Here is a 13,141-nt window from a genome sequence, read left to right on the forward strand (position 1 = left end):
CACTGAATCCATTACAGTCGATACCCCATTCTTCTTAGTAATCACAAGTGTGTCTGTCTGTCTTACCAAGGCAGTGTTGTGACATTGCCTTTTGTTTAAAATAAAAACCGTAGGATTACTTTGTGTGAAGCATCGTATTCAATGTCCTCTGTGAAGTTATTATTACTTTCATCTTATTATATGAAGTTTACTTAGGGAGAGAGTTTGTTTACTGGCAACAAGAGTTATTGCCCACCTCTTTGAGTATAGACCATTCAGAGGCTCGTAAATGTTACCCATTAAATGTCACATCAGATTTCCCCTCTGCACCAATATTAGAATCCACAAATTGTTCTAGCATCTTTGATACATTCTAAAATAACATTCATATTGAACTCCAAAGACATTAACTCTGGTCAGTCACATTATGTTTGGCACGGTGGAATAGTGAGCAGTTGCACTTTCGGCTGCATCCAGCCTCCCACTCTAATTGCCTCAGAATGCCACCCTGACATTTCCTTAACAGGTCCCTGGGAATTGTGGAAAATCAATGTGTATTAGTCTGAGGAGTGTTAGCCAATATTTGCAGTCCTTTAAACGACTCAAAATGTCTTCCAACTGCTGACATTTTGGATGGGCTCCATTTAAAAAAAAATAACTTTACTGTAATGTTTCGTATCTGGACTGCTGTTACTATGCATCTCTGCTCGTCAGCTTTTTTCTCGGTTATTCCAGTATCGGTGGGAAATATTCATAATAAACCACAGCACAATGGGCATTGTGCTGCTATAATAGGATGCTACTATCCGGTTTGCATACAATTTGTATGGAAACCCAGTAGTAGCCTCCTATTATAGCAGCACAATGCCCATGATACAACTTCAGACAACTGAAGTCCTGAGCATAGAGGACAAGCCTGGCAGAGTGGCAGAGTACCGTGGCAGTAACCCCAGCCCACTCTGCCGTGATGTAACTGGATGCATCCCAAATGGCACCTTATTCCCTATATAGTGCACTACTTTTGACCAGGGGCCATAGGAATAGGGTGCCATTTGGGCTGCAGTCTGTGTCATTTTCTCTGGGCACAGCACTAGGACTTGATAGGAATCAGAAAAGGTGATTTTATCTCCCTGCTAACTATCATTGTGGCATCGTTGGGGTGCACAGCTGGACATTCATTCAGCTTGCAGCTTCATCTGCCCTGTATGATAGCACTATAGGCCTTGTACAGGTGGGAGTTGTGTTCAGACACTTCCTCCAACACACAAAGACAGGAATATGAATGTTGTAGCACCTCTGGCTTGGGCCCTGTTGGAATACTCCAGAAATAATCCTTCCTGCCTCCTACCTTCACAGATGTAAATTGGTGGTTGGATTGGTGAAAGTAATTGAGTGGTAACCTTGCACACCAATCCAATCACTTATAGATCTGTGCTTCCCTCTCAAGGAAACAAGGAAGGGTGAATGTTTTATGTATTCCTGAGTGTTCTTAACTCTGGGTTGATGTTGACTGACATGACCAAGACAACTTATCAAAGTCGTCAATCGGGACCATAATTAGCTGAATCAGGTGTTCTACTGCAGGGCTGGAAGAACAGCCTGCACACCCAGTAGCTCTCCAAGCCCAGAGTTGGAGAACCCTGGACTATGGCTTAGCTGTCCTCTGGTGACAGCGTTGGTTTTCATGTGTCCATGGCAACACAGATGGAACAAACATAGAGAAGGGGTTTCATGGACCACAACAGCTGTCTGCTAAACACAGCATGCTTGAGAGGCAAACAAGTGTTCCATCTGCCATTGGCTCTGTGAATGATTACCTCTTAACCATCAATATACAGTTGCATATGTCTTGTCCAACAGTCTTAAATATTATGCCTTTGTGTGTGTGTGTGTATGTGTGTGTGTGTGTGTGTGTGTGTGTGTGTGTGTGTGTGTGTGTGTGTGTGTGTGTGTGTGTGTGTGTGTGTGTGTGTGTGTGTGTGTGTGTGTGTGTGTGTGTGCATGTGTGTGTGTATTATAAAATGCATTGGTTGATATACATTTTGGCTTGGGGTTAATATTAAATACTGTATACTCCCTGAATAGCTGTTTAGTTGGTAAACACAAACCTTCACTTGCATCAAAGTGATTCAGAAAAAGTATCTGCCTGATGTGAACAGGGAATAGATTCACCACATCTCATCACAGTAATTCATAATAAACAGCAAGCTTGAGTTGACCATCTCCATGTATAACCTTGTTAGCGAACTGCTAAAAGCCCAGCGGCCTGGGACACAGATCCATCTTAACTGAATGGCATTTCATGAGTGTGTGCATTAGCATGACGCTAAAAGTGTTTAGTCAGTGGGCTCTCTGGACAGCTTTCTAATGGGAGATCATCATAGGCCTGTCGAGAAACAGCATAATCAGCAGATTAGGATCAAACTGAAGGAAATGGACTGTCCAGTAAGAAAGGTTCATTTTTATTTTCCGTTGCAAAAAGTTTTAGAACGTTGCCCGCCCCAATGAACACAACCCTGTTGTTGTTCTGGTTCCACTTTCATCTATTACCTTTTGTCATGTGACAACCTCAGGTTTCTTGTACCCCTCCTAAGGCATCAAGGCATTTACAGGGTATGCTTCCCAAATAGCACCCTATTCCCTATATCAGGGAGGGCAACTCCAGTCCTTGGAATGGTGTCACACATTTTTCCCATCCCTAGCAAACACAACTGATTAAACTAATTGCATTCTAAACTGAAGTTCAAGGTTAGTGGCTGAGCATGGGGCAAAAGTGTAACACCAATCAGGCCATAGAGGACTGGAGTTGCCAATCCCTGGTGTAGTGAATAACGTGGCTCCTCAGTCAGTCAAGCACAGTGGTTTGGGGAGCTGTCTATTGCCCTCACACATAACCCCCGACAGGATCTTGTTGCCAGGGACAAGCTGAGACTTGCCCATCTTCCTGGATCTCTGTTGACGTCATTAAGGTTGACAGATGCTCCACTGGGCTTCTGATTGGGTTTATAATCTACACGGTTGGATGACTTCTCTGCATCTGTGGTTGAGGGAAGATCACCACCCATTGGCCAGCTAATGACATGGCAGTGTACATTAATCCCAACAGGTCAAAAGGTCATCCACAGATGGGCGCAAGGTAACATTCCTAGACACTGATTTTGGGTCAGTTTAGCATTTTCCTTACTAATGGTTACGGTTAGGTTTGGGGGAACAAGCAGAGACAGTGGGAGGCTTGGCGGTGTTATGGTTAAAAAAATCTCCCATGATGACAGATAAAACAATAGCAGAATCTGTACCTACAGGAAACTTCACCCCGGAGCAGACTTCACTCCCTGTTTTCTTATCTTGGTGTAGGGTACTGGGTGGGGTGACCCCAAGGCATGTGGTGAATAATCCCTCCTACCTCAGATTTAAAGACCTGAGTCGTGTTCTTTAGGCACCATACAAAAGAGAATGGACTGAAACAGGGAGGGACTACCTAGATTTAAGAAACGGTCATTTTCTTTTTCCATTGTGTGGTGTAATGAACACGATCCAGGTCACCTTCAACCTGCGAGTGGACAAACAACCTGACAGAGATAAATGCCTTGAGCCAGCATTCCATCTGTTTCACTATCTCAGTACCAGCCATTCGGTCCACCATTTGAACAACACAGATAAAATCACCCTGTCAGTTCAGTGGAAATGACCAACGTCTCTTTCTTATCATTATTTGAGGGGTTTTATGACACTCAGTTCATCATTAGAAATCTTTACCAAATCATTGATGTCTTCTCAATTTGTCCAATTGCAACAATATTGCCAAGTTGATGAGCTAATAAAATCATCCACCTGTTTTTCCGAGCCTTTAATAGAAACCTGCATAAATCCATTGAGGCACTTCAGTCCCTATCAACGTTACTTGGACATTTTGGCGAACCTCAGGTGAACGCTTCTCAGTCGTATTCCAACAGATGCTATGCAGGCTGCACATTATATAGGCTGCATCCCAAATGGCACCCTATTCTCTTTGTAGTGCACTACTTTTGACCAGGGCTCTGGCACACACACTGTAAAGGGGGACGTCTTTAATCACTGGGGCTGGCGCAAGGACCGAATCCAGTCTATTTATACTGCTGGCTTACGTAGGAAACCTGTCTCCCTCTAACACAGCTACTCTGTCAGAGCACAGATCGTTAGGGTTATACACCGCCGCAAATACTCTATTGATTTAATCATTGAGCTGAGGTGAGGAGCCAAGCCGTGTTTCACTGTTCATACTATTGAGAGTTGGGCGAGTTGGTCCCATTTGTTTGAGGAGACCTAGCGCGCGTCCCAAATGGAACTATTTTTCCTACATAGTGCAGTACTTTAGTCCTATGAGCCCTGGTCAAAAGTAGTTGCACTATATACAGAATAGGGTACCATTTGGGTTGCAACCCTAGTGTGAGCGACAAAGTGCTCAGGTGAAGGAGTGCCCTTGGGCCCCCGTTTGATCAGAGTCGTGGTAGTCCCAGCCCACTGATGATGAATGGCACACTTAATGGTTTGCCTCTCTCACTAGCACTTTCTCACCACACAAGAGATCAATATGCATCTTAAGGGCTGGTGTGATGCTGTTTTGATATCCTCTCAACTACATTCCATCATTTTCTCTCCCCCTCTCTTACTCACTCCTCGTCTCTTTCTCTCACCCTCTCTTACACCCTCCCTCCCTCCTCCTCTCTTTCTCTCCACCTCTCTTACTCACTCCTCTCCTCTTTCTCTCTCCCTCTCTTACTCCCTCCTCCTCTCTTTCTCTCTCCCTCTCTCTCATCCCCCCTTCCTCCTCCTCTCTTTCTCTCTCCCTCTCTCCTCCTCCTCTCTTTCTCTCCCCCTCTCTTACTCCCTCCTCCTCTCTTTCTCCCTCCTCCTCTCTTTCTCTCCCCCTCTCTTACTCCATCCTCCTCTCTTTCTCCCTCCTCCTCTCTTTCTCTCCCCCTCTCTTACTCCCTCATCTCTTTCTCTCTCTCTCCCTCTCTCCCTCTCTTTCTCTCTCCCTCTAACTCTCTCCCTCCTCTCTTTCTCTCTCCTCCTCTCTTTCTCTCACCCTCTCTTACCCACTCGCCCCTCTTCTCTTTCTCTCTCTTTCTCTCTCCCTCAATCAACCAACCAATGGTGACAATAGGTTTTTGAAGTTATAACATTTGAGACCTAGATTGGGCCTGTGTCGAATGTTAGGAGTACCAACGGCATGCATCCAGCAGAAAAGTATATAAAATCCAATCGATTTTAAATAAAAAGATGGTTGAATATGCTTCATATTCTGTAGAATATATTTGATAGATGTTGTCAGGCAGCTAGCTCAATATTATACTTTTTAACATTTTACTAGGCAAGTCAGTTAAGAATACATTCTTATTTACAATGACAGCCTAGGAACAGTGGGTTAACTGCCTTGTTCAGGGGCAGAACGACAGATTTTTACCTTGTCAGCTCAGGGATTCGACCTTTCAGTTACTAGCCCAACGCTCTAACCACCAGGCTACCTGCCACCTCTACGCTCTAACCACTGCCACCTCATGAAGTATTACCAAATATGAGGTATGAATAATTTTTATGACTCCATAGGGAGCAGAATTTATTTTAAGGAGTTATCAGACTGTAAGCATAAAATGAATGAAGTGTTACCATTTGTCCTTTTCAAATGAAAGAGGAATTGACTGAGATGTAGACCCTATCAAAGCTGTAGGACTGTATTAATTAGACCTAGTTAGATTTCCATACCCAACTATAACACTTTCCGTCAAGATAGAACTGCCAAAGGGGGAGGAGTTGCAATCTACTGCAGAGATAGCCTGCAAAGTTCTGTCATACTCTCCAAGTCTATGCCCAAACAGTTCGAACTTCTAATTTTAAAAATTAATCTCTCCAGAAATAAGTCTCTCACTGTTGCCGCCTGCTACCGACCCCCCTCAGCTCCCAGCTGTGCCCTGGACACCATCTGTGAATTGATCGCTCCCCATCTAGCTTCAGAGTTTGTTCTGTTAGGTGACCTAAACTGGGATATGCTTAACACCCCGGCAGTCCTACAATCTAAGCTTGATGCCCTAAATCTCACACAAATCATCAAGGAACCCACCAGGTACAACCCTAAATCCGTAAACATGGGCACCCTAATAGACATTATCCTGACCAACTTGCCCTCCAAATACACCTCTGCTGTCTTCAATCAAGATCTCAGCGATCACTGCCTCATTGCCTGTATCCGCCACGGGTCCACGGTCAAACGACCACCCCTCATCACTGTCAAACGCTCCCTGAAACACTTCTGCGAGCAGGCCTTTCTAATCAACCTGGCCCGGGTACCCTGGAAGGATATTGACCTCATCCCGTCAGTTGAGGATGCCTGGTCATTCTTTAAAAGTTACTTCCTCACCATATTAGACAAGCATGCTCCGTTCAAAAAATGCAGAACCAAGAACAGATATAGCCCTTGGTTCACTCCAGACCTGACTGCCCTCGACCAGCACAAAAACATCCTGTGGCGAACTGCAATAGTATCGAAGAGCCCCCGTGATATGCAACTGTTCAGGGAAGTCAGGAACCAATACACGCAGTCAGTCAGGAAAGCAAAGGCCAGCTTTTTCAAGCAGAAATTTGCATCCTGTAGCTCTAACTCCAAAAAGTTCTGGGATACTGTAAAGTCCATGGAAAACAAGAGCACCTCCTCCCAGCTGCCCACTGCACTGAGGCTAGATAACACGGTCACCACTGATAAGTCCGTGATAATCGAAAACTTCAACAAACATTTCTCAATGGCTGGCCATGCCTTCCACCTGGCGACTCCAACCTTGGCCAACAGCCCCGCCCCCCCCGCTGCTACTCGCCCAAGCCTCCGCAGCTTCTCCTTTACCCATATCCAGATAGCAGATGTTCTGAAAGAGCTGGAAGACCTGGACCCATACAAATCAGCTGGGCTTGACAATCTGGACCCCCTATTTCTGAAACTGTCCGCCGCCATTGTCGCACCCCCTATTACCAGCCTGTTCAACCTCTCCTTCGTATCATCTGAGATCACCAAGGATTGGAAAGCTGCCGCTGTCATCCCCCTCTTCAAAGGGGGAGACACCCTGGACCCAAACTGTTACAAACCTATATCCATCCTGCCCTGCCTAGCTAAGGTCTTCGAAAGCCAAGTCAACAAACAGATCACTGACCATCTCGAATCCCATCGTACCTTCTCCGCTGTGCAATCCGGTTTCCGAGCCGGTCACGGGTGCACCTCAGCCACGCTCAAGGTACTAAACGATATCATAACCGCCATCGATAAAAGACATTACTGTGCAGCCGTCTTCATCGACCTGGCCAAGGCTTTCGACTCTGTCAATCACCATATTCTTATCGGCAGACTCAATATCCTCGGTTTTTCTAATGACTGCCTTGCCTGGTTCACCAACTACTTTGCAGACAGAGTTCAGTGTGTCAAATCGGAGGGCATGTTGTCCGGTCCTCTGGCAGTCTCTATGGGGGTACCACAGGGTTCAATTCTCGGGCCGACTCTTTTCTCTGTATACATCAATGATGTTGCTCTTGCTGCGGGCGATTCCCTGATCCACCTCTACGCAGACGACACCATTCTGTATACTTCCGGCCCTTCCCTGGACACTGTGCTATCTAACCTCCAAACGAGCTTCAATGCCATACAACACTCCTTCCGTGGCCTCCAACTGCTCTTAAACGCTAGTAAAACCAAATGCATGCTTTTCAACCGCTCGCTGCCTGCACCCGCACGCCCGACTAGCATCACCACCCTGGACGGTTCCGACCTAGAATATGTGGACATCTATAAGTACCTAGGTGTGTGGCTAGACTGCAAACTCTCCTTCCAGACTCATATCAAACATCTCCAATCCAAAATCAAATCTAGAGTCGGCTTTCTATTCCGGAACAAAGCCTCCTTCACTCACGCCGCCAAACTTACCCTAGTAAAACTGACTATCCTACCGATCCTCGACTTCGGCGATGTCATCTACAAAATAGCTTCCAATACTCTACTCAGCAAACTGGATGCAGTTTATCACAGTGCCATCCGTTTTGTTACTAAAGCACCTTATACGACCCACCACTGCGACCCGTATGCCCTAGTCGGCTGGCCCTCGCTACATGTTCGTCGTCAGACCCACTGGCTCCAGGTCATCTACAAGGCTATGCTAGGTAAAGTGCCGCCTTATCTCAGTTCACTGGTCACGATGGCTACACCCACCCGTAGCACGCGCTCCAGCAGGTGTATCTCACTGATCATCCCTAAAGCCAAAACCTCATTTGGACGCCTTTCCTTCCAGTTCTCTGCTGCCTGCGACTGGAACGAATTGCAAAAATCTCTGAAGTTGGAGACTTTTATCTCCCTCAACAACTTTAAAAATCTGCTATCCGAGCAGCTAACCGATCGCTGCAGCTGTACATAGTCCATCTGTAAACTACCCACCCAACTTACCTACCTCACCCCCATACTGCTTTTATTTATTTACTTTTCTGCTCTTTTGCACACCAGTATCTCTTCTTGCACATGATCATCTGATGATTTATCACTCCAGTGTTAATCTGCTAAATTGTAATTATTCGATTTATTGCCTACCTCATGCCTTTTGCACACATTGTATATAGATTCTCTTTTTTCTACCATGTTATTGACTTGTCTATTGTTTACTCCATGTGTAACTCTGTGTTGTTGTCTGTTCACACTGCTTTGCTTTATCTTGGCCAGGTCGCAGTTGCAAATGAGAACTTGTTCTCAACTAGCCTACCTGGTTAAATAAAGGTGAAATAAAAAATAAATAAAAATTAAGCTTCTCAGAGTAGTAGTGCTGACCCAGGATCAGCCTCCCCCTGTTTATAATCGTGTTGATTATGATTTCAAGGTAAAACTGATTATAGATCAGAACTCTTACTCCAAGACGTTTTATGAATAGTGGTTCAATGCAAAAATGAGGGCTTTTGACTTGACGTAAACCATCTCAAGTGGAGTAATAGATCTGTGTGTGGACTCCAACAAGTGTAGCAATATGTTGAACTGTGTACACATTATGCTGTTGACTAATCTTAGCAAATAACCTGCTACACAAGTTATTTGCTAAGGTTAGCCAACAGCTTAATGTGTACACAGTTCAACATATTGCTACACTTGTTGGAGTCCACACACATAATCTGCTACTCCACTTGAGATGAAATAGTGTAATGGACTAGTGTAATATGCTGTTGTGTGCGGTTGAAATAGCCATCATTATTTGTTATCTGAGATAAGGTTAGTTAAACAATCTTTTTATTTGATTGAATTAATACCAATGATTTATATGTACACTAGATGAGTCCCAGGGGGTGCTGTTTTGAAGCCACCATGCCATGCCTCCATTTTGGAACTCCACCACCATTGGAAGCTATAGAAATGCATTTATTAATATCTACATTTGTTTTTACCACTTTTATTATATTACAGACACCTTCATGCATTCTTTGAAATTATATTATGTGAGCTAAACATTCAAATATATACTGTCTATATAAACATTTTCCTTAAAGTAAAATGTTTTGAAAGTACTAATGTTACAATCCACACTACAACAACAAAAATACTTAATGCATGTAATTTTGTCCTTGAAAAATGTAAATGAACAACTGTAGAATTCCATTAATTCCTATGGAGGACTGCTTCTTCTGTACTCTTAGAAAAAAAGGGTTCTAAAAGGGTTCTTTGGCTGTCCCCATATGATAACTATTTTTGGTTCCAGGTAGAACCCTTTTGGGTTCCATGTAGAACCCTCTGTAGAAAGGGTTCTACATGGAACCCAAAAGGGTTCTACCTTGAACCAAAAAAGGTTCAATAAAGGGTTCTCCTATGGGGACAGCCGAAGAACCCATTAAGGTTCTAGAGAGCACTTTTTTTCTAAGAGTGTGGGGAGTGCCAATATGGCGGACAGGTGGCTTCAAAGCCTCTCATTGGCCAATACATAGCATCAACAATCCAGGGTTTATATACATAATTGATTATATACGTTTGTATACTGTGCTTTGATAGAAATGACAAAACTGTAATAATTTATGACACTACCATATCACCCTGTAGTCACAAAAATAATATTTTCCATGATCTGATTTAGTTGATGGAACAGTTTGAGAGCCAGTACAATAACTGATCCATATCAACCACAATGCAAAACTGATGAGTATAGCTGAGTTGTTGTTATGGAGAGAATTAGTATTGATCCTATGGTTTTCCTGCTACAACATACTCAAGGTTTTCATCTTACCCTGACTCCCATATGAAACATGTTCCTTGTTTCTATTAGTGCAGAAGAAAGGGAAAGGAAGTGGAGAGGTGGAGAGAAAAAGACCAACCTCCCCTCTTCATCTTCATCTGCCTCATTCCTTTACCTCGGCCTGTGATAAAACAGGGCTGTTATTTTCACTGACCAAGCCTTGGTGATTTCATCCCTTACAGCCAAATGGTATTGTCTCCAGAACACTGCCCCCTGCCCAATCCTAAGGCTGTAAATTCCACTAAACATCCTAGGAACAAGCTTTGTTTACAATGTTGGACATTTTGTTCATTATTTTATCATGTGTCTATGACCTGATGGTATTCGGACAGAGATGGACTGGGCCCACAAATCGCTCCGGGCATTTGCAACAGACAGGTAAAAACATTTTTTACATATTTTTCATTATTAGCCAAATAATAATTATTATAATTCTGCACAATACCCCCAATTTAGACAGGACTTTAGACAGGACTTTAGACAGGACTTTAGACAGGACTTTAGACAGGATCGCATTGGCTGAAGATGGAGCAGCCCGTCTGGCATTAGTCCGGACTGCTTTCTCCGTTTCTGTTTGGTCACCAATCTCCAGGTGCACTGCTAGTGCAGTAGTGTGGTTGGGGCCTGCTTCATTCACTGCTGCACATTTCCATGGCCACATCACTTTTCTTCCCTGACGTTCGTCGCTTCAGGCCATTCCTTCATACACTCAGGTACATATACACAATGTTTTTGTTTTCACATATTGCCAGGTGAAGTAAAAACAAGAATGATACAGTTTGCTGTAATTTGCAGTCACCCTGTGTAGGCTGTGAAGGTAAACATGTGTATTATGTATCAGAGCTTGCCTGTGGCTGGGCCTCTACTACTCCCACAGCCAGGGCACGTTAAACCCAGCGCTGCAGGTAAGATAACACTACCATGTAATGGTCCATAAGGCCTGGGCTCCGTTTCACCACTGATATCCCCAACGCCAGACAGAGTTTCTGCACTGATTTTAAAATACTCTGAGAAGCTATCAGTTCGCTCCTACAGCATACATATGTGCTGGCACCACTTTATATATATATAAATATATATATATACTGTATATAGATATCTCTCTCTCATCCACTGCCAGTGTCACAGCTAGATCCCCTGCTAAATTGACTGCAGTGAGTTGTGAATCTATCGTAGGTTTGGAGTCTGCTGAGACGACCACAGAATTAAACAGAACACCTACTGTATAATTAAGCAATAAGGCCAGAGGAGGTGTGGTGTATGGCCAATATACCACGGCTAAGGGCTGTTCTTATGCACAATGTAACACAGAGTGCCTGGATACAGTCATTAGCCGTGGTAAATTGGCCATATTCCACAAACCACAGTGAAAAAGAAAGTGTTGTCATACCCATGGTATACGGTATGATATACCACAGTTTCCAGCCAATCTGTCACATTCCTGACCGGTTTTCTGTTATTTTGTATGTGTTTGACAGTCAGGGCGTGAGTTTGGGTGGGTAGTCTATGTTATGTGTTTCTATGTTTGTTTAAGGGTGACCTGATATGGCTCTCAATTAGAGGCAGGTGGTTTTCATTTCCTCTGATTGAGAGTCATATTAAGGTAGGTGTTTTCACACTGTTTGTTTGTGGGTGGTTGTCTCCTGTGTCTGTGTTTGTCGTGCCACACGGGACTGTCTCAGTTTATGTAGTCTGTTTCTGTTCGTGAGTTCTTCGTGTATTTATGTAAGTTCCATGTCCAGGTCTGTCTACTCCATTTTGTTAATTATTCAAGTGTAGTTTGTTTCGTCTTGTTGCAATAAATCATTATGTCATTTCACAACGCTGCGTTTTGGTCGAATCTCTGGTCCTCCTCTTCGGATGAAGAGGAGGAGGAAAGCCGTTACACAATCAGCATTCAGGCCTCAAACTACCAAGTTTATAATTGTAAGATTATAGGATCTTCATGGTAGGTGCACTGTCTGTCTTTGAGACTGTTCTGCTCCGGTCCATAGGGTTGTTGTTACTGTAGACTCTCTCTGCTCCGGTCCATAGGGTTGTTGTTACTGTAGACTCTCTCTGCTCCGGTCCATAGGGTTGTTGTTCCTGTAGACTCTCTCTGCTCCGGTCCATAGGGTTGTTGTTACTGTAGACTCTCTCTGCTCCGGTTCATAGGGTTGTTGTTCCTGTAGACTCTCTCTGCTCCGGTCCATAGGGTTGTTGTTACTTTAGACTCTCTCTGCTCCGGTCCATAGGGTTGTTGTTACTGTAGACTCTCTCTGCTCCGGTCCATAGGGTTGTTGTTACTGTAGACTCTCTCTGCTCCGGTCCATAGGGTTGTTGTTACTGTAGACTGCTCTGCTCCGGTCCATAGGGTTGTTGTTACTGTAGACTCTCTCTGCTCCGGTCCATAGGGTTGTTGTTACTGTAGACTGCTCTGCTCCGGTCCATAGGTTTGTTGTTGTGTTATGGATAAGAGAAGAACCCACAGAGCCCTGGTGCGTCATACAGCCAACATTCTAATGACCCGTCACCCACAGCAGATAACAATAATAGCACCTCATCTTGTTCAGTACCTATGGTGCAGGTTTGTAGTCTGCCGTGTCGCTGGGAGGTTAATTAAAAAACAGTGACCCCTCTTTTGATATTTTGTGTGTATTCCAGTAAGAATGGGGGACTCAGAAGGTTGTTCTGATGGGAGCTGAAGCAGAAAGGTAATGGACATGGGTATATATAGTAAACTAGTATAGAGTTTATTAAGCTAATAGCCAGAATGCTTTTGCTGAGTGGCCAGAACCACATTGACATAGATGGTACTTGCCACACTCTCCAGAATGACTTGCGTTATTCATATTAATCATGCCAGGATATCAACGGGCTATGGAAGTGACCTCCCATAACAAAGTGAG

The sequence above is a fragment of the Salvelinus fontinalis genome, unplaced genomic scaffold, assembly GCF_029448725.1.
Source record: "Salvelinus fontinalis isolate EN_2023a unplaced genomic scaffold, ASM2944872v1 scaffold_0955, whole genome shotgun sequence".
Taxonomy (NCBI): domain Eukaryota; kingdom Metazoa; phylum Chordata; class Actinopteri; order Salmoniformes; family Salmonidae; genus Salvelinus; species Salvelinus fontinalis.